This window comes from Aptenodytes forsteri, unplaced genomic scaffold (assembly GCF_000699145.1).
Source record: "Aptenodytes forsteri isolate BGI_AS27 unplaced genomic scaffold, ASM69914v1 Scaffold4, whole genome shotgun sequence".
NCBI classification, from domain to species: Eukaryota; Metazoa; Chordata; class Aves; order Sphenisciformes; family Spheniscidae; genus Aptenodytes; species Aptenodytes forsteri.
Genome location: NW_008795442.1, coordinates 3,563,586 through 3,586,909, shown reverse-complemented (window position 1 = coordinate 3,586,909; position 23,324 = coordinate 3,563,586). Strand labels below are relative to the sequence as shown.

Here is a 23,324-nt window from a genome sequence, read left to right as displayed (position 1 = left end):
AGCCTGTGCGGCCTCACCAGTGCCAAGTACAGGGGCACGATCACTTCCCTACTCCTGCTGGCCACACTATTTCTGATACAGGCCAGGATGCCATTGGCCTTCTTGGCCGCCTGGGCACACTGCCGGCTCATGTTCAGCCGGCTGTCAACCAGCACCCCCAGGTCCTTTTCCAACAGGCAAATGTCCAAATGTCTCTTTCTTTTCCAAAACACCTCCTCCGATCATGAAGCAGTGTGGTTGCTTATACTCCTTGTTGATTTTAGAGGAGACTACCTGCATTTTTTAATTTTGTGAGGCTTTAATAATGCTGTGCTTCAGTCTTTGCAGAGGAGATGGATATGGTGACTAGCCCTACACACAACTGTGATAAACTTTGTGGGCTTTATCACTTTTCTTTGTAATCCTTACACCTGAAGTGTCCAACCTTTATGGTCATGTGGATCACCTATTTTCATCTTGTGGCAGGAGAGGTCTGAATATTGCAGCTCTCTCTGTGCCATATGACTACACCTGCATCCCTCGTGTTGTGGAGGGGAAGGAGTAGAGGTAGGGCAGTGCTCAGCAGTGACTTGCTGCCACCACCAAAATAATTTTGCAGCCTGAATCTTGTCCTGTGGCAACCAAACAGCAAATATTAATTCCAAGCTATAAACTCAGGTTGGGAAGAGTGAAGTTCTCACTGTTTGGCAGAGGTTATGGTCTGGGTGAGGTGTCCTAACGAGTTACTCACAGCTTGAAAGCCATAGGTCAGGCATCCTCAGTTAGAGTGAGAATTAGAATTAGAATGCAATGCTAATAACAAGCTGCAAACAGAGATTTACACTGCCCCTGTCTAAAACAAGAAATAAAAGTTTATCACTACATTTATTTGGAAGCAGAGCAGATGCAGTTTCTCTTCAGGTTTTCCAAAATCTGCCATGATGCTACTGGGCTTTCTGTTGTCTCTGTAATTGGGGTTGCATCTGCTTGGGTAATCTTCCATATTTACTCTGAAAGGGAGCATTCAAAAAAGTTCAAAGGTAATGGCTACCTGAAGTTTAAATTCTGGCCCATATAACATTTTTATGTAGCTCTAGTTCATAAATTGCTGCTGCTGAGCTTTTGAGCAATCTACTTTTTAAGTCTTGGATGTTCTTGCTGCGGTAATCTTTGAGTCAAGGATGCTGTAGTTAAACAAAACTATTAGCTATTGCCAGGACTTTGGCACAAAAGTAAGCTTTTGTTAGCTATTTGCACCTGAGAGACATAAAATGTTTTTCTCTCATCTCTTAACTGGATGAAGTTTCTTAACTCAAGCCATAGAGGCCTGTGGTCTTGAGGAATGAAGGAACATATTGCTCATTCGAATTCCATATGTTTCTCTGGCTTCTTTAACAATTCTGGCACTTATTTGAGCCAGAATAGATTTGCTGGAATGTGGCACCCTGTAATTGTTCTCTGCAAAGCAGAGATGGTCAGCTTGGTTTTTAGTCCCAAGCTACCAGAGTCACTGGTCAGCTTTAGCTAGAGCAACACCCTCAATTTTCTGAACTCTACATTTACCACTGATACAACTTTATAGAGTGGGAATTACTCATGCAATCATTTGCTAGTAAATCTGACAGCAGCTTAACAAACACTGTCCAAGCCTTTTGCCTCTTTAAGTTCACCCATTCAATTAAAAAAAAACCCCAAAAGGCAGTAACAATTTTATGAGAGTACATTTAAAGAAATCTGACTCAACCTTCAGTAATTCTGCCTGACAAGAAGAGCACTAGGGAGAGAAAGCTTGCATAGTTTAAACATCAGGTGAGGTAATCTGTGATCCAGTGTAGACTTTCAGTAATTTGTGCAAGACAAGAAATATAGGAGAAGAAAGAACTTATGGGCTGCCCCTTAAGTTTCAGAAAGCAGTATCACTCAAGCGTATCCAGAGCTGTGGAGACCTTTGAGAGCTAGAGTTTTACAAGACCAAGGAATAGGAGCTCCAGATACTCCAAGGACAGACTCAAGATCCTCATAAACCTTATAAATGTTGCAAGACCTTGAGAGTTGAAGGAAAGTCAGGAAGCCTGTAGGATTCCACACTGCCTTTTTCTTTCTGTTTCTTTATAAACTTAAAATTAACATTTCCTTTGTCTCTTACAAGTCTTTGACAGAACAGATAGGCAGTGTACTCTAGCATTTGTCTGTGACTGCTGGTCTCCTGGCTGTCACAGAGCAACAGACCTAGATCCCTTGAAACTCTAAATATGAATTAGTTACTTAAACCTTTAAAGAATGCTTCCTCTCTTATGTTGCTCTAGAGACCGACTGAATGTGCAAAGCAAAGGTCATGATAGCTGTATTAGTTGAAGTATTACTCTACTTTACATACTGCTACACAAACACATACACAAATTATGCTAGAAGACAATGTTTGAAGTCAAAAAGTTGAACATGCTAGTAAGGAAATGTCAGGATTGAGATTGTCTGCTCAGCCTCCATCCAGCTAGGTATTCATGCGATACAGTCACAAGACCCACAGGAGAGATAATAACCTTCTTATACAGCTATTCATTTTATATTTTCTTTCTATCTTCGGTATGTGACCACAGGCTTATGGAAGGCACTGCCCAGATCCTTGCCTGAATGCGGAGTTATTAATTTCCTGGTGTTTTTTTCCCGAGGCCCTAATCCTGCCACAGTTTGGGTGCTTCAGGCAATATGCAGATCTCAAGGAGAAAGCCTCAGTGTCCCAAGGTCATTCCAAATGTGTTGGCTCTTTCTTAAGGCAGACGATGATATAGACCTATCTCTCTCTAACAGTTCCAGAAATATCCACTTGCAGATGTGTCACTAGATAAAACACGTGGGATTTTTTGTCTCTCCTGGAGGCCAATGCACAATTCACGTTCACGCTGCGCAAACTACACAAATATTTAAATCTACATGCTATGGCACGTTAGTCTCTCATCTTACTGTACAAGTTCCTTGTTTATCAATGTCATGATTTAACCCCAGCCGGCAACTAAGCCCCACACAGCCACTCACTCACTCCCCCCTGGTGGGATGGGGGAGATAATTGGAAGAGTAAAAGTGAGAAAACTCGTGGGTTGAGATAAAGACAGTTTAATAGGTAAAGCAAAAGCTGCACACACAAGCAAAGCAAAACAAGGAATTCATCCACTACTTCCCATCGTCAGGCAGGTGTTCAGCCATCTCCAGGAAAGCAGGGCTCCATCATGCGTAACCGTTACTTGGGAAGACAAACACCATCACTCCGAACGTCCCCCCTTCCTTCTTCTTCCCCCAGCTTTATATGCTGAGCTTGACGTCATATGGTATGGAATATCCCTTTGGTCAGTTGGGGTCAGCTGTCCCACCTGTGTCCCCTCCCAGCTTCTTGTGCACCCCCAGCCGACTCGCTGGTGGGGTGAGAGGCAGAAAAGGCCTTGACTCTGCTCAGCAATAACGAAAACATCCCTGTGTTGTCAACACTGTCTTCAGCACAAATCCAAAACATGGCCCCATCCTACCTATTGTGAAGAAAATTAACTCTACCCCAGCCCAAACCAGCACAATCAAATACACTAACTGTGCTTTCTGCTGTTAGTGCCCAGATGCCTGCATCAGGGACATTAGTATGAACTGACAGGCAGGTGTGGATGTATACAGTAAGTAAGTTCTCTCTCTGTAGTGCTAGCTTGTTAGGATTTCATTTAGTGAAAGATACATGTTTTGGGATGTGACTTATCCTTGGCACCAAAAGAGGCTTTTTCCTTCAGAGAAGTCTGAGGCTTGTGATTTTTTTCTGTTATCGAGTTTTCTGGCTTTCAGGACTGCTTTTTTACAATGACAATTCCTTTTAACCCTCCATCTCTCATGCTGCTACTAAATATGACACGCTGACTTCACTGAGTCTCATCGTGAGCCTATAAGGGGACTAATATCTATCAGTCAGGCATCAGTTCATGCTTGCTTACCTGCTTTAATCCACTCTATTTACCTGGTTTAAAAGGAAGATAATACCTTTTTAACACCTCTTGAGATAAATGGGTAGCATGGAAACCTAAGGTAAATAGGCATTATGGTTTAAAAAAAAATCCAGCATTTTGGGCTGGCGAATTCAAAACCCAGTTCTTGATTCATCAGTACTTTGTGTGATCAAGAGATACTGCTGCTGACTGCTGATAGTGAAACAAGAAAATGCTTGCAATTAGTGACCAATACAGTTTAAATATCCTTTTCAGCCTTTACAGAAATTGTGACAGACCATCTGGTACTTCAAAGCAGCACTCAGGTGTCTCCTCCATGTTACATGACCACCTTCTCTTTCTTGCAGTTCCCTCTTTACGCCTTACACACCTGCCACCCAACTCATTCACTGTTAGCTCCCTCAAAACTTACAGTGCTTTGTCTTACGGATAGGACACTTGTTTCACTATGAGGACTGCTGCGTAGTGAAGAAGGTGTGGAATGGGGCCTTGTAAGAAAATAGTATTTCTCTATCTAATGAATGGTACCACTGTGTTGCATAAGCAACTGTCAATTTGTCGTTTCCCAATATTTGTGCGAGCTTACACCCTTAACAGTATTGACACATTTTTATGTACCATTACCTAGGTTTCTCTGTGGGAAAAACCTTGTATCTGACATTACATCTGTACCCAAATAGTTCCTCAAAAGAGTGAGAACCATTAAGCCCACCAGTCTGCTCCCTGTTAGCCAGGTTATCAGACCAGCTGTCCAGCATAGTACATATGTGCTTCCTGGGGACCAGAAAAGACTTGAGGCACACATGTGACCAGTGGATTTCAAAGACGTTTGCTGCCAGCGGAGAACTGTGAAGGTTCAGGATCCCGTGTTCCTTCCTATCCGTTTCATGCAAGCGTGATGCTTTTTTCCTCTGTTCTTTGTTCTTATCCTGGTTCCTAGCTGCATTACTGTCTTTTTTCCCAGCAGCTGCTTGAGTTTCCCTTTCCTTAGTGACCTAGTTTGAGTCTTCTTTTCTAGAAGGTCCTAAATCCCCAACATGCTATTCCCTGTCCTTACAGCCCAGTTTTTACTTCTGTCTTTTGCCAAGTGAGGCTTAGGTAATTTTCCAACACATTTCTCTCACACTGCTGATTTTGCTCCATAAAGGCCTTTTGCAGTTTTCATGCCTGTCCTTCTTTAGCCCTTTCTCCTTCCCTGTCTCGTAGCAAACCATTCCCAAGTTCCATGTACTGCAGCTTCTTTACAAATCAGTCACCTTCTCACCTCAGTTCCTTCCCCGAGTTCCTCCCCTTCTTGCCCAAGAAGTCCTACTGTCCCCTCCTCCTGGCTCTTCTCTTGATTCTCTGTGCCAGATCTGTCAGGCAATGAAGACACATAGGGAACATAAATTTTCAGTATAAAGCCTACAGAATTTTCTGTGTGGGGACAAAACAGTATGGTTTTCCCTAATGATGCTCTCAGACACAGCTGACCTGTTTCAGCTGAAATAACCAAGGGAAGAAAAAAAATACAGCCTGAGAGAGGTAACCATCATAAGAAAAAAATCACACCAAATGTTTGAACTGTGGCCAGGTTGTAAATTGTAAGCAATTAAAATCAAGATGTTTTAATGAGAAAAGTCTATGATTGCCAAGTATATTTGCCCTACAGAATTTTTTTACTTTCTTTTCTCTGCCTGTTTATGATTTGTTGTTACATTTTGATAGCCATGTTGCTAGATGATTACAGAAGGGAGGAGTTGTCATGTTTTACAAGGATTTCATAAATCTCACAGATATTTCTTTCTTTACAAACTTCTTGATCATCTCTAAAGTGAAATAAATGGAGTTTAGCTGAGCCATATACGTTATAAATGACTCTAACAGGTCCAATTAACATTTCTCTCTAGTGCTTTTGAAACCATGGTCTCATTAAAAGCAGCTTAATAAACACTGCTTTGCATGGGAGAAAAAACTGTAAAGGTGAAATGAGATGTCCCTGTAACAGAAAATTAAAAATACAATTTCATTGTCATAAATAACTAGGAAAGGCGGAGGGGATATTATCTTCCAAGTTCCACTTATATATGAAAATATTCTATGTTTTACTTACTGGGTACCAAGAGTAAAGGACAAATTTTTCTTCAAAGACTTACCAGGAAAGTGAAACCTATACTTGTATGCAGTTAGTCTAAATAGTGTACAATTCAAAAAAATCAGTGTGAAATATCTAATGTATTTCATGATGGGCATTCATTAAAGTAGAGCCTTCCTAATTGATCCTTCTATCTCCTCACAAAGCATGTGGTCTGAATTTTTTAGATGCTAATTCAAGGGTTTGGATCTTCAAATGGAAGCAGCCTCTGCCTATTAAAAATATGCTATTGTGCTTCTTTTAGTAAGTATCTAAAAAGAGATGATGGAAGGAGGAGATGGCTGTAATAACCTCTCCTGTCCACCATCCAGGCTCCAAGCAAGCGGAGGGAAGGAGCAAATAACCCTCATATATATTTAGTAAAAGATGGGAAAAAAGGATTGATCAAATATTTCCGCTTCGCATGAGGGCTATCCAGATGTGCCATGAAATGCAGTGTGAAAGACAATTGCCATCTCTACTACGTGCTTATACCTCTGGTCAGCTGGAAGTTAGTCAAGAGGTCGTTCAGTAAGTTGGCTTATCTGTTACTTAGCATGCTGGTCAACAGCAGACTAACAAGGATAATGAAATATCCTGATTTGTGCTGGTCTGAAAAAAAAATTGAACAGATAGCTGAAGTACTTAAATTCAGAGTGCAGGTGTGAAAGTTTTACAAAGAGGATGATAATTAAGCTTCTTGGAGATTAAAGGATCTTCTGCATGTGCCATGCACTTCAATGCAAGAGAAACTCTGTAATCAGAAAAAATCCAATTACAAAAATTCAGCCTTGGATTTGGTTTAGTGGCATTGCAGTCATCCGAGAGACTGAGCAATAAGGGACAGATTCAATTTTCTTTATATTAGAGAGAACTTGGGCTGTAACCCCAGAAGCTGTCTCTAAAAGGGCCCATCTCTGAGGAAATAACAGCAGCAACAAAGGCTCCATTCCTGCCTGCGTTCCAGGGAGAGGAAAACACTAAATGTCTCCCACAACTTTCCCTGAGGGAGGTGTTTAAAAAAATCCAGATTCGAACGACTCCATCCACTTGACTTTTTTCATGGGTGTGACACACCCAGACTGTGCCTGACAGGTTGGGCCAAGGGGACAAAACGGGAGAATCCCTCAGATCATTTCCTGGAACACCTGTACTGGGCATAACCTAAGAGGTTAAATTGGGATGCAGTAGGGCAGATTTTCATCCCTTTACGCTAAGGTTCATTCTTCATTTTACAGAACACTTTTGCTGAAAAAGGATGGATTTTAAAGTATGAATATTTGTAGGTATTTTGCCTAAATCTGAACTGTCTCAATTAATGGTGTTCTGGTGCAAAACTGGTACGGATGAGGTCTGAAGCAGATGCTGTGAGACTGCACCATCTAGTATTCAGCACATGGGAGATGTGTACTGTTCAGAGAAGACAGTACTACTCACAGTTCCTGTGAGGTGGAAATGTAGGTAGGGAGAAAATCGACATCTAAGCTGAACGAGTTTATCTTGAAATCAACATAGTTACTCAAAGATAATTGCACCAGTGCCGCATCTCGCAATGTGATTTTGTTACACAGAATTATACTTCCGATGGTGTTACTCGGCTGTACGATGAGTGAAATGTTATGTTCTCTGTGCATTTGCTAGTCAAACCACATTCCCCTACAGTAATTTTAAAAACCCATAATAACCTGTCCTTGTATCTTTTTCCTAAATGCACGGTTACGATGCTTTGTTCATTTAAAGAGGTCATTTCGTAGCCTATGAACTCAATATTTATCAGAGTGGTTTGGGGAAACAGTATTGATAAAAATTGCTCTGTGTGTATCAGCCCATGTTCAACCAAAAAACCATGGGATTTTTCTTTTTTTAATCAATTAATTGGTGACTCACATTAGCAGTGTCTGACCTTTTGTGAGTCTCATGATTTTCATTTGTAAGGAAACTGGCCAGAATATTCTGACAGGTATTATTGATTGGTCATGTTGTTATTCAATGTAGATGCTGGAGGACCCTAACAAAATGATGTTTCTGTGATAATTGAACATACACTTGAAATAAACCGAAGGCAAGAACCTGACTGCAGGTTTCATTTAAATTTTACCTGTTTTCTTCTTGGGGGAGGAGAAGGGGGTGGGAGTGATTTTATGAAGAGTACTTATCTAGACCATTTACCATTTTCATCTTTAATGGCAATTCTGACACTAGCAGAAAAGTCGTGGCTCACTGCAGCCAAAAAAAGAGTGCCGAGCCCTCCTGAAGAGATGAGTAATGAGGGATATGACAGCTTCCCAAGGTTACAGGTAAAGCTGTGGCAAGCTGCGGTTTCTTCCATCATCTTATGTGCCTCCAGACATTTCTTCCCTGGCTGATAAAATTGCATTTTTACACGCAGAACCCACACCAGTATAAAAACACTCTTGGAAGCGAGTCAAGTCATGTGGTGACCCAGACCCTCAGGTTACCTGCATGAAATTGGAAGCAGAGTAGGGCTTTGCCAATAGACGAAATTGGCTGTAGGGCATCAGAGGCAATAAGGCGACGGGGAGAAAAGAGACAGACGATGGGGAAACAGAGATGGGGATGCTAATGAGGAAGAAAGGGCTTTCTATGGTAAGGTTTCCTGTTGTATTACATACAAGCATCTATAACCCATATTGCCTCTGAATTACAGGGTTGATTTCACTTTTTTCTGGCAGATAATCCAAAGGTTATATACATGAAAAGATGGTAATATGTACACCTTGAGGGAGAGCTTTGGGACTTGTTTCATGTTACTTAGGAAGTCCCTCAACACTTTCTTTAAAAACTCCTTTATTTTATATCCAAAAGCTATTGCTGATTCAGGTCACCTTGCCTGAGTTCTTAATTGAAATATAAAGGCTTCAAGCAGCTTAAATAAAATTAAAAAAAAAAAAGGAAAGAAAAAAACCCTGGACTGCAGACCTGAGCCTGTTGTGGTTTTCCCTCTGTCATTAATATGATTTTGGCACAATTTAAAGGCTTCAAGCCGCTTAAATAAAATTAAAAAAAAAAAAGGAAAGAAAAAAACCCTGGACTGCAGACACACTGAGCCTGTGGTTTTCCCTCTGTCATTAATATGATTTTGGCACATCCCCCATAGCTGCAAAGAAAATCTAAAACAAACTCGCCCTGCAATTCTTCCTGCCATTTTTTGGCTCAGGGAGGCCAACAACAACTTATAACTAGCTGTTGTTATTCACATTTAACTTTCTCATTTTAAAATAAATGCTTAATTCAGGTATTAAATGCCCTGGAATTGCATTTTTAGCTAACTGTATGGTTTTATCTTGATTGTTGAATAGGCTCTGCTAGGTGATTCGCTCCACAGAATTCAGTAGTTTTTGCATGCACACGAAGCTGCATATAATCCCTAGCCACAGCAGTGCTGCAGTGTGCTGTCATCTGAAATGTTTAGGATGAAAACAAGAACTATTGATCCTTAGGTCAGCCATCAGGTGCCTTTCATGAAGTTAGCCAAGGCCTGATCCAAGCCTGTTTGACTCAGTAGGAAGACTCTCATGGATTTCAGCTGGGATTTAAAATAGGACCCAAAGGAGAAAAATCTGGCTCTTGTCCTACATTTGAAAAGCTTCGCCCATAGGGAAATAAACAGCAGAGCTGTGCTTCTTTGCCCCTCTCCTCAGTTCTCACCAAATGGACACCCAGTTTATACCAACAAAAATGTCTTCTGCCAGCTTAAAAGTCTTCTCGTTTAAGCACTGTTTGCACCACTAAATCAATGTTTTCTTTCATTATCAGCATAAGACCATCTACTTTAGGGATTCTACAGCCAACTCAAGTCTAAAGTGTAGAAAAGACCTTTATTACAAGGACCTAACTCTGATGCACACTATTTAAAAATCGTGCTGTTTACACTGTTTAATTGCACCCACTTACCACTCAGTCCTCTCCTGTCTACTAATGAGAAGACAACATAGAATCATAGAATCATTTAGGTTGGAAAAGACCCTTAAGATCATCGACTCCAACTGTAAACATGCCAGGCCCGTTTTCTCTTCGCCCCTTTGCTAAAATATTTCTCTTCTGGTACTTCACCATTAGCATGGGAAAATGGTGTACATGCATGAAATTACCAGTTTTGTGATAAGTTTTATAGGTCGTCCCAGTTTGGATCTAGATTACAGCAAAAGTCTCCACTCTCGAGCATGCTAGAGAAACTCTTAGATGAACAGCCACCATGCATTTCATTTGATTTACTTTTTGGCTTTCACATAACAGACCAGATTTCAAATGTTAGCATTTGATGTTACAAATCATGGTGAGACATTGGTGCTGCTGGTCTGTCTTAGTGCATTCTGCCATTCTTTAGTTGGATAGGGAATGTGGGAGAAGTATCAACTGCTATGTTTAAACTAGAAAACAGCTGCAAAGGAAGAGCAAAGAAGAAAGGATGTGTCCTTTCTGTGGTTCTCCATGATCCCCCTTGAAGGAGGAATGGCTTTTTTGAGACTTTGTAAACTGCCTCACAGTTAAACCCATGATTTTAAGAACAGTGAAAACTTCAGCAGTTTACGCTAAGGTTTTTCTTGTGGCCTCCTTCCACCTTCCCCCCTAGTAACTGCCTAAGTCTGCATTTTTTTTATTTTATTTTTTTAAGCATTTTCAGGCAAAATTGTGCTGCCATTTCCAGGAATGAGTTTAGAGAAAGTTATTTTGCCTATGATGAGAAAGTTGGAGAATCTTTTCTTTGTGAAGATGCGTCTTTTTGAAGCACTGGAACATGGACATGCAATTCAGTAGGTACTGGTTGAGGGAGGGAAAGCCCTTTTCAGGAAAGTCTCTTCTGCTTATCCCAGTGAAAATCCACCCAGACTTAGCTACATTTGGAAGTCTTTGAAAGGATACAGGTCAGTGTGCTCAGGAGAAGCAGCATTTTGTGATGACTTTTCCAAAAGATTTTATGTATATTGGGAAATGTTTTTTCTTGTCTTTGCAAAGTTCCTTTCAGTTCAGCTCTTCGGGGATGGGAAATGCAGGAATTAAAGATGCCCATGCAGCCTTACTCAGATGCTTTGAGCATATGTGTTATGATACAGATTTTAATTGGAATGATTGCATACATTTTTCCTTCATCAGTCGCCTTCTGTGATCTGGAAAACAGTCAAGTGAGAGCAATGTTCTAAAGAATAGCTTGTCTCATCTTGATGTAGATGCGTAAAGTAGGGCAGGTGAAACACATTTTTTAAATGCCAGTTTTCTCTGGTGGTTGTAGAGGGAGTTTAAGCCTCTAGCTCAGGTGTAGCTACCTCAGGTCTGCTCTACAGATGCCTGCGTTTTGGTGCAGTGAATCCCAGCGTAGGTGTCTCAGGTCAGCCTCTCCAGTATAACGGATGCTTTCGACCTTCATTTCTTTGATCCTCATTTGTTTATCTATACAGGGGGGAGAACACCGTGCTTTTGCTCTAAAGGGTGGTTATAAGATAAAATCGTTAATAAACGTGTGTTGTAATGAATATTCAGAGGCTGTACCGTACAATAGCTCTCCCCCACCACATATGTTCAGAGAAGGATGAGAACACTGTTTAGTAATAAAGGCATGAACATGGAAAAAAAAAGGAAAAGTGTTGCTACTCATTAAATAGTCACTGTCTACCTTCCACATGAGGCTCTTGAAGGAAGAAGAATATGTGATTATTTAATTAAAGAAGGGAGGTAAAAATAAGTTCATCCAGGCAATATTCATTCTGGGGTTCATTAAGTTTGAAGTGTTTTGTGCCCACATGGTGACTGTAATATTTTCCTTTTAATGTCATTCTGTTTGTAAACAGACACTTCTGAGCTTTTTTTTAATGTGCATGTATTTGTGTAATGATTTATATTGATGTTCTGCTGATTTTAATCAACTCCTAATTCATTTGGGGTTTACAATTCTTTCTGTTACGGTCAGCTCAGCAGTGTTAAATGGAATAGCTGCCTTCTGAGCACCGTGACCTCTAATTTTTCAAGAGCTTTACAGCTTAGGTAAATTTGGGTGTATTTTCACTGGTAAAAAAAAAAAAAAAAAGAAAAACACACCTGGAAAAGGCTTTTCACAGTTTCTCCTTTACACAAATTCAGTAATTAGTGAATTACAAATCTGCGTACCTTATGAGCACTGGAACATCTTCAAAAAGAAAAAAGTCATCAGGCAGGGGCATGAGAGGACCTGGAGTCCCTCTGAGCCTGGCAGCAGGAGCTGCTCTGGCAGGAGGTAAATGGCTTGTCCCACGGCAAAAGAGGAGCTGCATAGGAACCTTGCCAAGGGTGACCCTGGCAGCAAGCTGGCAGGCTGCCGACTGAGGAAGCAGATGAAAGAGTGCACTTCTCATTGCTGGGACTCTGTCAGTTAAGGGGTGCTTGGGTTTCTAGAGGTTATTGCTTGGTTGGGATTTTGGGAGAAGAAATGTGGGGAATTGTTTTTGCTGGAAATGTACACTGCGGAGAACAGGGGATTTTGAGACCTTCTTTTACTTTAAATGTGTGAATACTCCCAGTAGTCCTGTTTCTGTGTTGCTTGGAACAAGCACTGGGAAGGGAAAAGCTGGAAATATATAGGCAACAAGTAAGCAATCCTGGATTATTTTTGCGATGTGGGATCAAAGAGCTTATGTTCAGAACCGTGGCTTCTGTGTTGGATTTGAGGGCAATTTGCCTAAATTACTTTCTCTATTTCTTTGAAATGTTTTTGCTGAACTGCTGCTCAGGCAATACCAAAGCGGAAAGAGAGGGCAGTTAATAAACTTGTTTCCTGACTCATCCTACCAAAGTTTCATTTCATGAGTGGTTGGCATTGAATGGCAAAATATCCTGTGCAACCCCTGAGAGCTGCAAAACTCTGACTCTGCTCCTCGGTCCATAAATATCAAGGTCAGATCTCAGCCTCAACCTTCTGCGTGGTAGCATTTTATACCGTGGTTATGCCAATACACCAATTATTTATAAGACAGCTGTGCTAGAGCACAGATTATTGAAAAGACACCAAAGGTTTTGGGGGAAGAAAGTGGTACTGATAATATGAACTTGTAACATCAGAAATTCATATATCTGTTATGGACAACGATGTAGAGTTTACTTTAAATTTTCTTTTCTTCTTGTTTATACTTGCCTAATAGGCTTTGCAGAGTGTGTTTTAGACTAGTCTGAAACCTCCTGTCTGTTCAACCAAACCAGGTCTGTTGATTTCAATGTTAGCAGAAGCACACCCAAAGTCAGCTTTCCAAGGCAGAGACTGCGCTTAGCTTGTGTGCAGAGGTCACTAACGCATGCAAGTAATAAGTAATTGTGAATGTGTGAGATGGTATGGCTCAGTACAGAGGACCCTTGAGCAAGGTCTAGTCACGCACCTCAAGTACGCCAAGCAGCCTAGCCACATGGGAGTGGGGCTGCGCTTGGGTCAGCCACCCTGGTGAGAAGCAGAAGTGGCTGTCACAGGCCCGGCACCTCGCTCATGCGGCTCTGCTGCTTCCAGGGCTTCAGCTCCCACCAGCGTGGCGGGGAGACAGGGACAACTCAGGTATCTCACTACCACAGCGTTGACATGTCCTTATTTGCCTTAACTGTTTCGTGTGCATGTCAGCTCTCTTACCAAGATGTCCAAACTGTCAAGGGCACACCTTTGCTCTGAAGCTTTTGGGAATATCCGAGACGCCATTTTTCTGGTAGAGCCCTGGGCAGATGGGAACTGTCAGCTCAACGCAAAGTTTGGGTGTTCGCAGTGTTTGTTCCCATCTGTCAAGTGCTGGCAGCGAGGGGCTTTGTGCTCTGTAGGCTTTTGAAGACAATCAAGTCCCACTCTAATGACTACTGTTCCCGTTAGATGGAAACTTAGGGTCATTATGGCAAATAGACATAATTTATGGGTACCGCAGCACTTTATATTATCTATAGTAGTGTGTACTTACAGGCATACTTTCGAGACTGGCAAATGTAAAATTGGACACACCAGCTGTGCCTTAGTTTGCAGGCAGAGATGCAGATTGTCTTGTCCTTATTTGTTCTATTTGTTGTGATTAGTCAGGTACAGAATCGTGCAAGAGCTGGAGTGTTTTGAAGAAATCAAAGTTCTTGTGTATTTTATTTCCTGTCCTACTTGCAAGAAAAAATGAGAAGCTCTTTTGTACGTATGTATCTATCTATCAGGTTGCCCAGAGAAGTTATGGGTGCCCCATCACCGAAAGTGTTCAAGGTCAGGTCGGATGGGCCTTTGAGCAACCTGATCTAATGAAAGATGTCCCTGACCGTGGCAGGGGGGTTGGACTAGATGATCTTCAAAGGTCCCTTCCAACCCAAACCATTCTATGATTCGATGATTCTGTGATTCTATCTATACTTTGTGCAATAGAGAAAATAGTGTTTTGTGTTGCAGGGTCTCAGCAAGAGGACTGTGTATTATTTGCACCATTTCGGGGGTCTTTCTTATTTTGGGACATGGTTTTAAAAAGTAATTATTTGTGAGTTCCATTCCTGGAATAAAATGCAGGTAGAATTCCATCACTGCTGACTTCTGCAAACATTTCACAATCAATCTAATGCTATAGAGTGTTTCACGGTGGTTTTCAGGAGCCATCCTTCAATAGAAAGGTGGTGTTTGAGGCCCAGGTTGCCAAACTAACCATAAAGGTGTATTTATAGGCTTCAAGTTCTGAAACCAATGTGCTGCCATCAGGGGTGGAGATTGGAGTTTTCAGTAGTTCTTTAAGTGCCATCTGAATTTTCTACGTAGTATTCATAGAAAGAAATTGCAGAGCCTGGGCTTATTTAAAATGCATTCAGACTAGCTTCAAAGAGGCAGATCCAGGATCTTCTGTACAGGCTCCATCGGCCATGTCCCCTCTCTGTTGTAAATTCAGCAACAGAGAAATCGGGTTTTAAATTAACAGGGCATGCAAAAAGAAAGATACAGATGAATGAAGAGATTGGGATTTAATACAGCTTTTCAGTAGAGGAGGGACCTAGGAAAAATGAAGCGTGAGCATGAAACAAAGTTAGTAGGAGGAAGGAGTGTCCCAAGAATTGGGGAAAGTCTTTTAAGCAGTGGGTTTGTGCAGGCTTTTGTGGTCTGAACATGAGAGAAAGTCTGAGAAAGAAAGGCCACAAGCAGATTTTGAGTACATCCCCACCCACACTGGTGTGAGCACTTTGAAGGCAGGGGTGGTTCTTCAGCTGGTTAGCAGGCATTTCTGAGCTGAGAAGGGTGATGGGGCTAAGGTTGCAAAGTATGAAATTAGGTAAAGGCAGCTCCTAATCTTTTGATTTGAAGAACTTGGCTGAGTTAGAGGCATATAAATGAACTGCAGGAATTAGGTGAGAAGAGGAAAATGGAAAGACTGTGCCAGTCAGTTGGCAAGAATATGAAATTGCTTGTGTATAGAGGAGGAGATAGGTGGCACATTAGTTTAGAGAATAATGTCTCCATTTTCCATTCTGAGGTTGAGAGGTCCCTCTCATTTCACTATCACTCATTCTGCTGGCATCCTTTTGAAATTATTCCTATTTTTCATTTTTGAAATCTGATTATTGTAAAGGTGAGAGGGTATAAAATGCCATTGGTAGCTTTTTTCCTTAGCAGCAATTTCATGTTTTTCTGTGGACTCTGTGAGCTTTCTTTCAATTAGTAGCCCAGCAGCTCCAGTGTTATGCTGTTACTGGCAATAAGGAAAAAGACACTACTATTGTAATATTTATTTTTTTTAGTAATGTTCTTGCCCCTCTAATTCTAGCTGAGCTGCATAAAATTAGAACAACTGTTGCTCACTCAACAGCCTGCCTGAAACACACAGATACTCCATAATCAAAGGAACACTAGGAGCACACATATTTTATGGTAGGTTATAAGTTGTGCCTTGGAGACTGCCACTGACCCTTTGAACAAGGAAAATATTTAATTTTTAAATAGTTGTTTTATTACTAAAGAAACTACCACCCGCTCTCCCCAAATATTGCTTGCAATGTGTAATGCCAGCTTACTCCGTTCCAAAATATATTTTAGGGTAAAGTCTCACATGTCATTAAGCTTATTAATATTTTCTGTATTCCAGCTCTGAGGGGAGAATTAGAAACACTGTCAATGGCTTTTTGCTTTTCAGCCATCATTATCAGACCTTGCTAGCTGGCAGTGATTCTGGTTTTCCCATAAGATCTGAGATGAAAAAAGGTTACTCTGCTAAATGAAGCATGAACAAAGCCAGGGTGCAAACATTATCCAATATTAGTAGAACAGAATACCAAGGCCAGTACTGCGCATCAATACCCTGTGTGTGGTTTATTTATGACCTTTACAGTCACAAAAGTACGAGGAATCAAATAGTATTGCTCTGAATGAATGATAATGGTGATACCCAGCTGTAGGGCCTCTTGAATGTTGTTCCTGTGCCCTTTAGACACTGCAGAAGTCTTATTCCTGCCTCTCTTCCTTGCTGCTACTTTCCCTCTTGAAACCATTGACCCATGATCCCAATCTCAATTTCTTAATTAGATAATTTTAAAAAAATATGTAATTAATATTCCCTTTTTTGCAAAATGGAGATTAGGGATTTGTTGAGATCAAATTATCTTTGGAGTACAAGGAAAGGGTATTACATAAATAAGCAGCCTCCCACCCCAAAAAATTTAGTATTTAATTAACCATCAGTCAGCTCTGTGTGTGTAAGGGAGACTTAGCTAATCATCTAGTTGGTGGTAAATATGAGTGAATGAAAATGCTGCTATAAAGGAAGTTAAAAATGTTAGCAAGATGGCCTAAGGAATATTTTAGGATGTGGCTGAAAAACAGTGCCAAAAGTGGGCTTTTTCATCTCTCTGCATCTGTGACGTGGTGAACTACAAACCTGGGGAAAGAAGGGGAAAGGTGTTAGTGGAGAGATGCACAGAGGAAGGAGAAAGGTGGAGAAAAGCTTTCCCACTCCCAGCAAATCTTTCTCTTGCACAGTAAAGTAACTGGCCATTTCTGGTTTTGGCTCTCGTTTTGCTGGAGATCATGGAAAAGGCAGACAATTGGAGGAGGTCGACCACCTGTCGCTAGGGCAGTCTCAGGGACATATGAGAAGGGAAATAGTGGGGTCATGGTACAATAGAGGATTATGAGTCTCACTATCGCAGATAGGGATGCGATCTTGCCACTGAACTACAAGGAGTTGGGACAACTTCAAGTGTTATCAGTCTTATAGAGAGAGCGTTTTAATGGACACAAAGAATGTTCTTTCTGGGTTGGCATTCATTTAAAAAAAAAATTGTCCTTAGGAATACAATAAGCAAACCACATGGAGGATGACAGGATTCATTAAGTGCCGTTTAAGATACTGTTTGACAGTAATGAATGGTCTGTTGGTTAATGAAGAAAAATGGATGTGAATGCCCTCAGAATCCCTGAGTGCTTTTATGTTGCTCCACTGTCAGCTGAGAAGTGCTGCAAAGGGCCTTGCAAAATGGTCTGTATGGAGAGTGTCACTGCTAAAGCCACAGGTCTTAGAAACAAAGTTCATCCAGTCTGTTGAAGTTCTGCCTGTTCTTTGGGTTGGTTACCTGGGCTCAAATTTGTACAGCTGGCCATGGATTTTTAAGTGCCCTGTAAGAAATGTATTGACTCGGATTTTTGCATTTCAGCAATCTAGCTTTCCAAAGGAATGGCAAATACTCAAATCTCCTGGTGGTAAATCTGTGGTATGTCTGACACCTGAAATCTTGAGCCATTTCTGGGGAAAAAAAATTGGTTTTAATATTTCAACTCCTGCTACCTAGTACAGAAAACAGGGGTCCTAATCCCTAACGCACTAATTCTGAATGGCAGACACAACTATGCCTGCTTGGCATTCCCCACCATCAGTTACTCTGTAAAATACCCTGTTGCAACTAAGTATGGCAAATAAAGGCCCGGGTCTGGCAGCAGCAGCTGGGGCTGCCGTCATCCCGTTCTGTGCCTTACACACCAGGCTCGCCGCTGCAGTTTCTAACTACCTTCCACTTGTGCATTGAGTGCTGATGGTGGCATGTTGGTTGTCTCAACCTTTCTAGAGTAAGAACTAACTGCAATAGAGCGTTTTGTATTGAACCCTTTCTGTAATTCGCACTGGCTCACATACATAAATACACACACACACCCCATTCTGTTGTACTTTTGTTAGAGAAAGCAAGTTCAAGGAAATGGCCGTGCATTTCTGCATTTAAGGACTTGTGAGGGTCCTTCTACGAGAGTTTACTCGTAGCACAGGGACAACAGGGAACTGTCCCATATATATCAGAGCGGTAGCATGTATGATTGCTGAGCAGGTGCTGGAAAAGAATAATTGATATTTGTGAATTAAAAAAGGAGCACAGAGAGAGTAGCGTAAAGCAAGAATAAAGCATAGGGCATTTGGGAGTCATGGCGGGAATTCAAACTGATTTCTTCAAACTGATTTGCTGTAAATGTTCCAATGTTTTGCTCTTAAAGGAGGGAGTGTCAGAGATTTCAAATTTTTTCCGGTTCTCAACAATCTTCCTTAACTTCACTAAAATACACCTCTGTGATCCACCCAGCTACTGGTCCAATCTTTGGATGTTGGTACTGGAAATTGTGGTTTAGGGGTAGAAGGTGTTTTTTCTTTTAGGAGCGTTACAAAAAGATATCCAGGTGTCACATGACCTGAGCTTAATGAGGCTTACTGCTCTGAAAATGTAAACTGGGTGTCCCATTGTTCTACTTAATTTTATGCTTTCTTGACTAGTCTGAGCATGAGGCACACAGGTACTGGTAAAAATTAGGGATACAGAAAAAGAGAGAGAAGATAAAGAATCGGGTGTACTGACAAGAACTGAATGGACAAAAGAAAGCTCTTACCTGAGAAAGAGATTGCTCTACTCGCTATCTGTGGGCTGCAAACATTTTGTACGAAGGGAACGAAGAAAGATGTGAGGAGCAAAGAGCACATTTTATTGACCAAGAAAAAAAATTTCTGTGAAATACTGGCTTTTAGTTTAACACATTTAGATCTGTGAATGCATTGCTACAAAAGCATTAAAACTTTGCATTGGAAGAACTGCAAGGTTTGAGGAGCTACGCATTTATTTACTGATCTGAACTAGCACAGACTTGCTATACTTTACTGCTTTCAATCAGAGAAGGCTACATGGACCTGCTATATACAATTTTAAGGTGAAAAAATTGTTAGCCTGTGGACACCTAATACCTCAAGGTGCACTGGTGAGGCCGCATCTTGAGTACTGTGTTCAGTTTTGGGCCCCTCACTACAAGAAGGACATTGAGGTGCTGGAGCGTGTCCAGAGAAGGGCAATGAGGCTGGTGAAGGGTCTGGAGAACAAGTCTTATGAGGAGCGGCTGAGGGAACTGGGGTTGTTTAGCCTGGAGAAAAGGAGGCTGAGGGGAGACCTCATCGCTCTCTACAACTCCCTGAAAGGAGGTTGTAGCGAGGTGGGGGTCGGTCTCTTCTCCCAAGTAACTAGCGATAGGAGGAGAGGAAATGGCCTCAAGTTGCGCCAGGGGAGGTTTGGATTGGACGTGAGGAAAAATTTCTTTACTGAAAGAGTGGTTAAACATTGGACCAGGCTGCCCAGGGAAGTGGTTGAGTCCCCATCCCTGGAAGTATTTAAAAGATGTGTAGATGAGGCGCTCTAGGGACATGGTTTAGTGGGCACAGTGGTGTTGGGTCGACGGTTGGACTCGATGATCTTGGAGGTCTTTTCCAACCTTAATGATTCTATGATTCTATAATAGGGAAGAAGCTTGGGGAGAGGAATATTAGTGTGACGTAGTAAGATAGCCACTTGTTTGTCACTCACATCATTGCTAGAAGATACAGCAGCATCCAGGCAAGATCAATAGCAGTCTTGTGGAGCTGTGTGTTTCAGTTGGTTCAGCTGGCTCTTTAAGGTCAAAATCTGTTTTGACATCCTTCCTCCTTGTCTGGCTCTTTTAAGTTGCTCAAAAAAATTATTTGTACCTTGTGTTGCCATGACTTCTGAAAAAAATAAGAAAGCACCCAAAACCTTCCAGTTAGAGAAGTGAGAAGCGGCAGAGCACAGATAGTAGCAACAGAGCTCAGTGTTCCTACAGGAACAAGCTCACAGTATAGCAGCACTTCCCAACTTTAAGTACAAGAAGCTTTGGGAAGGAAAAAAAAAAAGAATCATAAACTAATAAAGTTTGGTTTCCTGTGAAGTTAGTGTCATTATTGATTGCAAGCTATGACTGAAGCTTTTCCCTTTTTAGGGCACTCACAGGTACTGTTTCACTTGTAGATCCTCTGCTGCCTAATAAAAGCAGCTCTCTTTTTGGCTTCCTCACTGTGGGAATCCTAACAAGGTTTTCTGCCCTCCACCACTCACCAGTTGTTGAACTGGATTTGACAAGCCATGAGGATAGGTAAGGATTAGCAGATACATACATTTACAAGGACATAAAGAAACACATGTAATGTGATCACTTTATCAGGCTAAAAAATATTTTTTTTCAACTTTCAGAATCGTTTGTGATTATCTTTTGAGGTCAGGGAGGGTGGTGACACTGCTTATTTTATCCAAAACTTTTTATATATCATATAGTATATTTACACATCATAAAAGTATATTCAGAATAAAACCCCTTGTTGCCAGTGATTTAAGCTGTCAAATAAAAAAGGTATGCTGCTATCTAGCTGAAGAAATGTATTAGCATGCAGAAAGCAATGCTGCTTCCTCAGGGAGGTTTTAATCAAGCCTCTTGTACTGATTGAGATGCAGTGCTCAAAAGTGAGAAAAATGATTAACAAAATCAAAAATCTAGAGTGTTTTTCACGTGAACATTCATCAGTATATCTTACGTAATTACATAGCCAATAAATCAACATGGTGTGTAAGTACTTCAGTCACGGTGTAAATATCTTAATGACTGAAACATCTTCACACATGAATAATTTATACCTGTATGATTCATTTTTCATATCCATGCTTTACTTCAACATGATAAACTAATCCTTCTCTGTCAGAGAATGTGTGCTTGATTATTGCCTTCTGATTTCCCTTCCTTGTGTTTATTTTCCACAGTTAGACACACTCCATTTCTTCTCTTCTGGTTCCTCTAATGTAGTTATCTTATTTATTCATCTTGTCTGCCTTGGTTTGCTTTCCCCATGCATTTCAACAGGCACCTGGGAAATAACGCTAGGGCATAAGCTGAGCGTGCGTTTTTCAAGTAACTCCGGAGCAGCATCTTGAAAGATTTACTCATCCTCAACAGATATTTGTGTTTAGTTTCCTCTCCTCTCCTCAAGGCAATCATTACAGAAAGAACTTGCGATAGTCCAGTAACAAGTTGAGCTTTGCCATTTTCTGGATCGATGTGAGTTCAAACCTTTGTCACAGCACTGCTGACAAACATTGTTTGAGTCTTCTTCCCATATGTTTGTAAATGCGAGCTTGTTTGTAGCTCCAGAAACTACTGGAATATTCAAGATTGTTTCTCAGCGCAGGAATGGGAATCAGGAATTCTTAAATTCTGTTCTGCTGCACGTGCTTATTTGGCTGTATGCAAGTCACTGCACGCATCCTGCCTTACTTAGACCCTTAACCAAGGCATCTAAGACAAGAATTTGATTGCCATAACCTCCTTCTTCAATTACTAGAGAAAGACAGGTTGCTGTTCATCCAACTTTAAAGCCTGAAGTGCCTGAAGCTCCAGGCAGGAATGCTTCTGGGTGAACTCTCTTCTTTTGGATCACAATTTAAAGCTTGGTTCAGGTTTATGGAGCAGCTTATTTGGTGGTGCCTGTGGAAGTTCAGCCTTTAAAAAGTCAGTCCCAGTTGGGCACAAAAATTAATCACTCAGAATTCACGGGCACTTTCAGAAATATTAAATCTCCCCTTCAAATCCTCAGGTTTCTAACTGGAAAGAAGACAACAGGAATATAAAAATTATTTCAAGTTGTGGGGCAAAAAGGAGTACTATAATAATTAACTGATACTTTACTGGTATTGTATGTTATTCCATCCAAGCGCCTTTTTTCACTTCATATATTGTACACTTCTGTATTCAGTTTACCTATGTTGCGCTCTAGCTAGGAAGAGCACCTCAGCTGAGTGTTAGTTAATCAAGCTCTCATTCCATTTCTTGTATCATGGTATATAGCTTGTTAGATTTCTACGATAATACTCTCTTTCACAGTCTTTCTCTTCTGTGTCAGAATTACATTTTTGGACTAATTTTCTAGATTGAAGGCTGAATGGAATATGTTGACATCTGTCTTTTCCTCCATACTTTGAAGACCAGCTGCACTTCTTTTACAGCTTCAATCTTAGGGACTTCTGAGAGACATCGCAGTTGAACATTTTCTTAGTATTCTTACAGCAGGCTCCAGTACTCTGTGAACACGAATCTCTCCTGTTTGCTAACAGGACATTTGGTAACTTTACTCCAGCATGTCTTTGCTTATTCATTTTTCCTTATTCTGATGGTAAGCATCTCCAAAGGCTTCTGATGTAACTTTCTTTGTCTTGGTCTTTTTATGTCCTTAAAGGACACCTTCGCTTACCATATCTTACTCCACTGAGATCAGTTGTTGATCGATGGGTATTGGTTAGCAGGAATTCTCAGGCAGTCTCCAGAATGTACTTCATCCTTATCACTGCCTGCTTTGTTTTGGCATTTAGGGAGCAGCCTGCTGTCTTTTTTCTTTGTTCTGTCTAGCACTTGTCTCTCTTGGGCATAGTTCCTCACCACAGTCGTCAATCATGACTGTTGCTGCCTCCTATTTTTGTGCTTTCTTGTTTCAGTTCGGTCATTTGCTATCTGTGCCCTGTTGCAAGTCAGTACTTTATCCAGTGACAGGACAATACAAGAACCTTCTGAACTTCCTCACATGCATTTTGCTTTAACTCCTACTATTTCTAGCTGTCATGCCTCCTGCGCTTTCTCCATTTTCTCCTAAATTGTCCTTTCTTTTTGTGAGGGATTTCTGGTAGACCCTTGCTTCACTGTCTTCACTTAATTATTATAGCTGTTGTCCACAGACCTTCCCCTTCTTCTCTGAAAATTAATTTAGCATCCTTCTCTAACCCATTCACTTCATATTTTTTTCAGATAATTTTCTACTTTTTTTATTAATTCTGTTTTGTCAGCATGCCTGTTTTAAATTCCAGGTGATTTTTAGCTTAGCTGTGCAAGAGAGTGATTCGCTAATACATCCTGGTTCCCTAACCTGGTCCATCTCTGATTCTTACACGCTCAGAAGCTTCCCGACATCCCAGATTCACAAACCTCCTCTTGCTTT

At 41.0% G+C, this 23,324-nt stretch overlaps 1 protein-coding gene across 1 annotated transcript in view; it reads left to right on the top strand.

Moving 5' to 3' along the window:
• The window catches only part of GRIP1 (glutamate receptor interacting protein 1), a gene marked incomplete at its 5' end in the record, with an annotated part of 115,283 nt that overhangs the window by 39,947 nt on the left and 52,012 nt on the right, over positions 1 to 23,324 (top strand). The window lies entirely within an intron of this gene.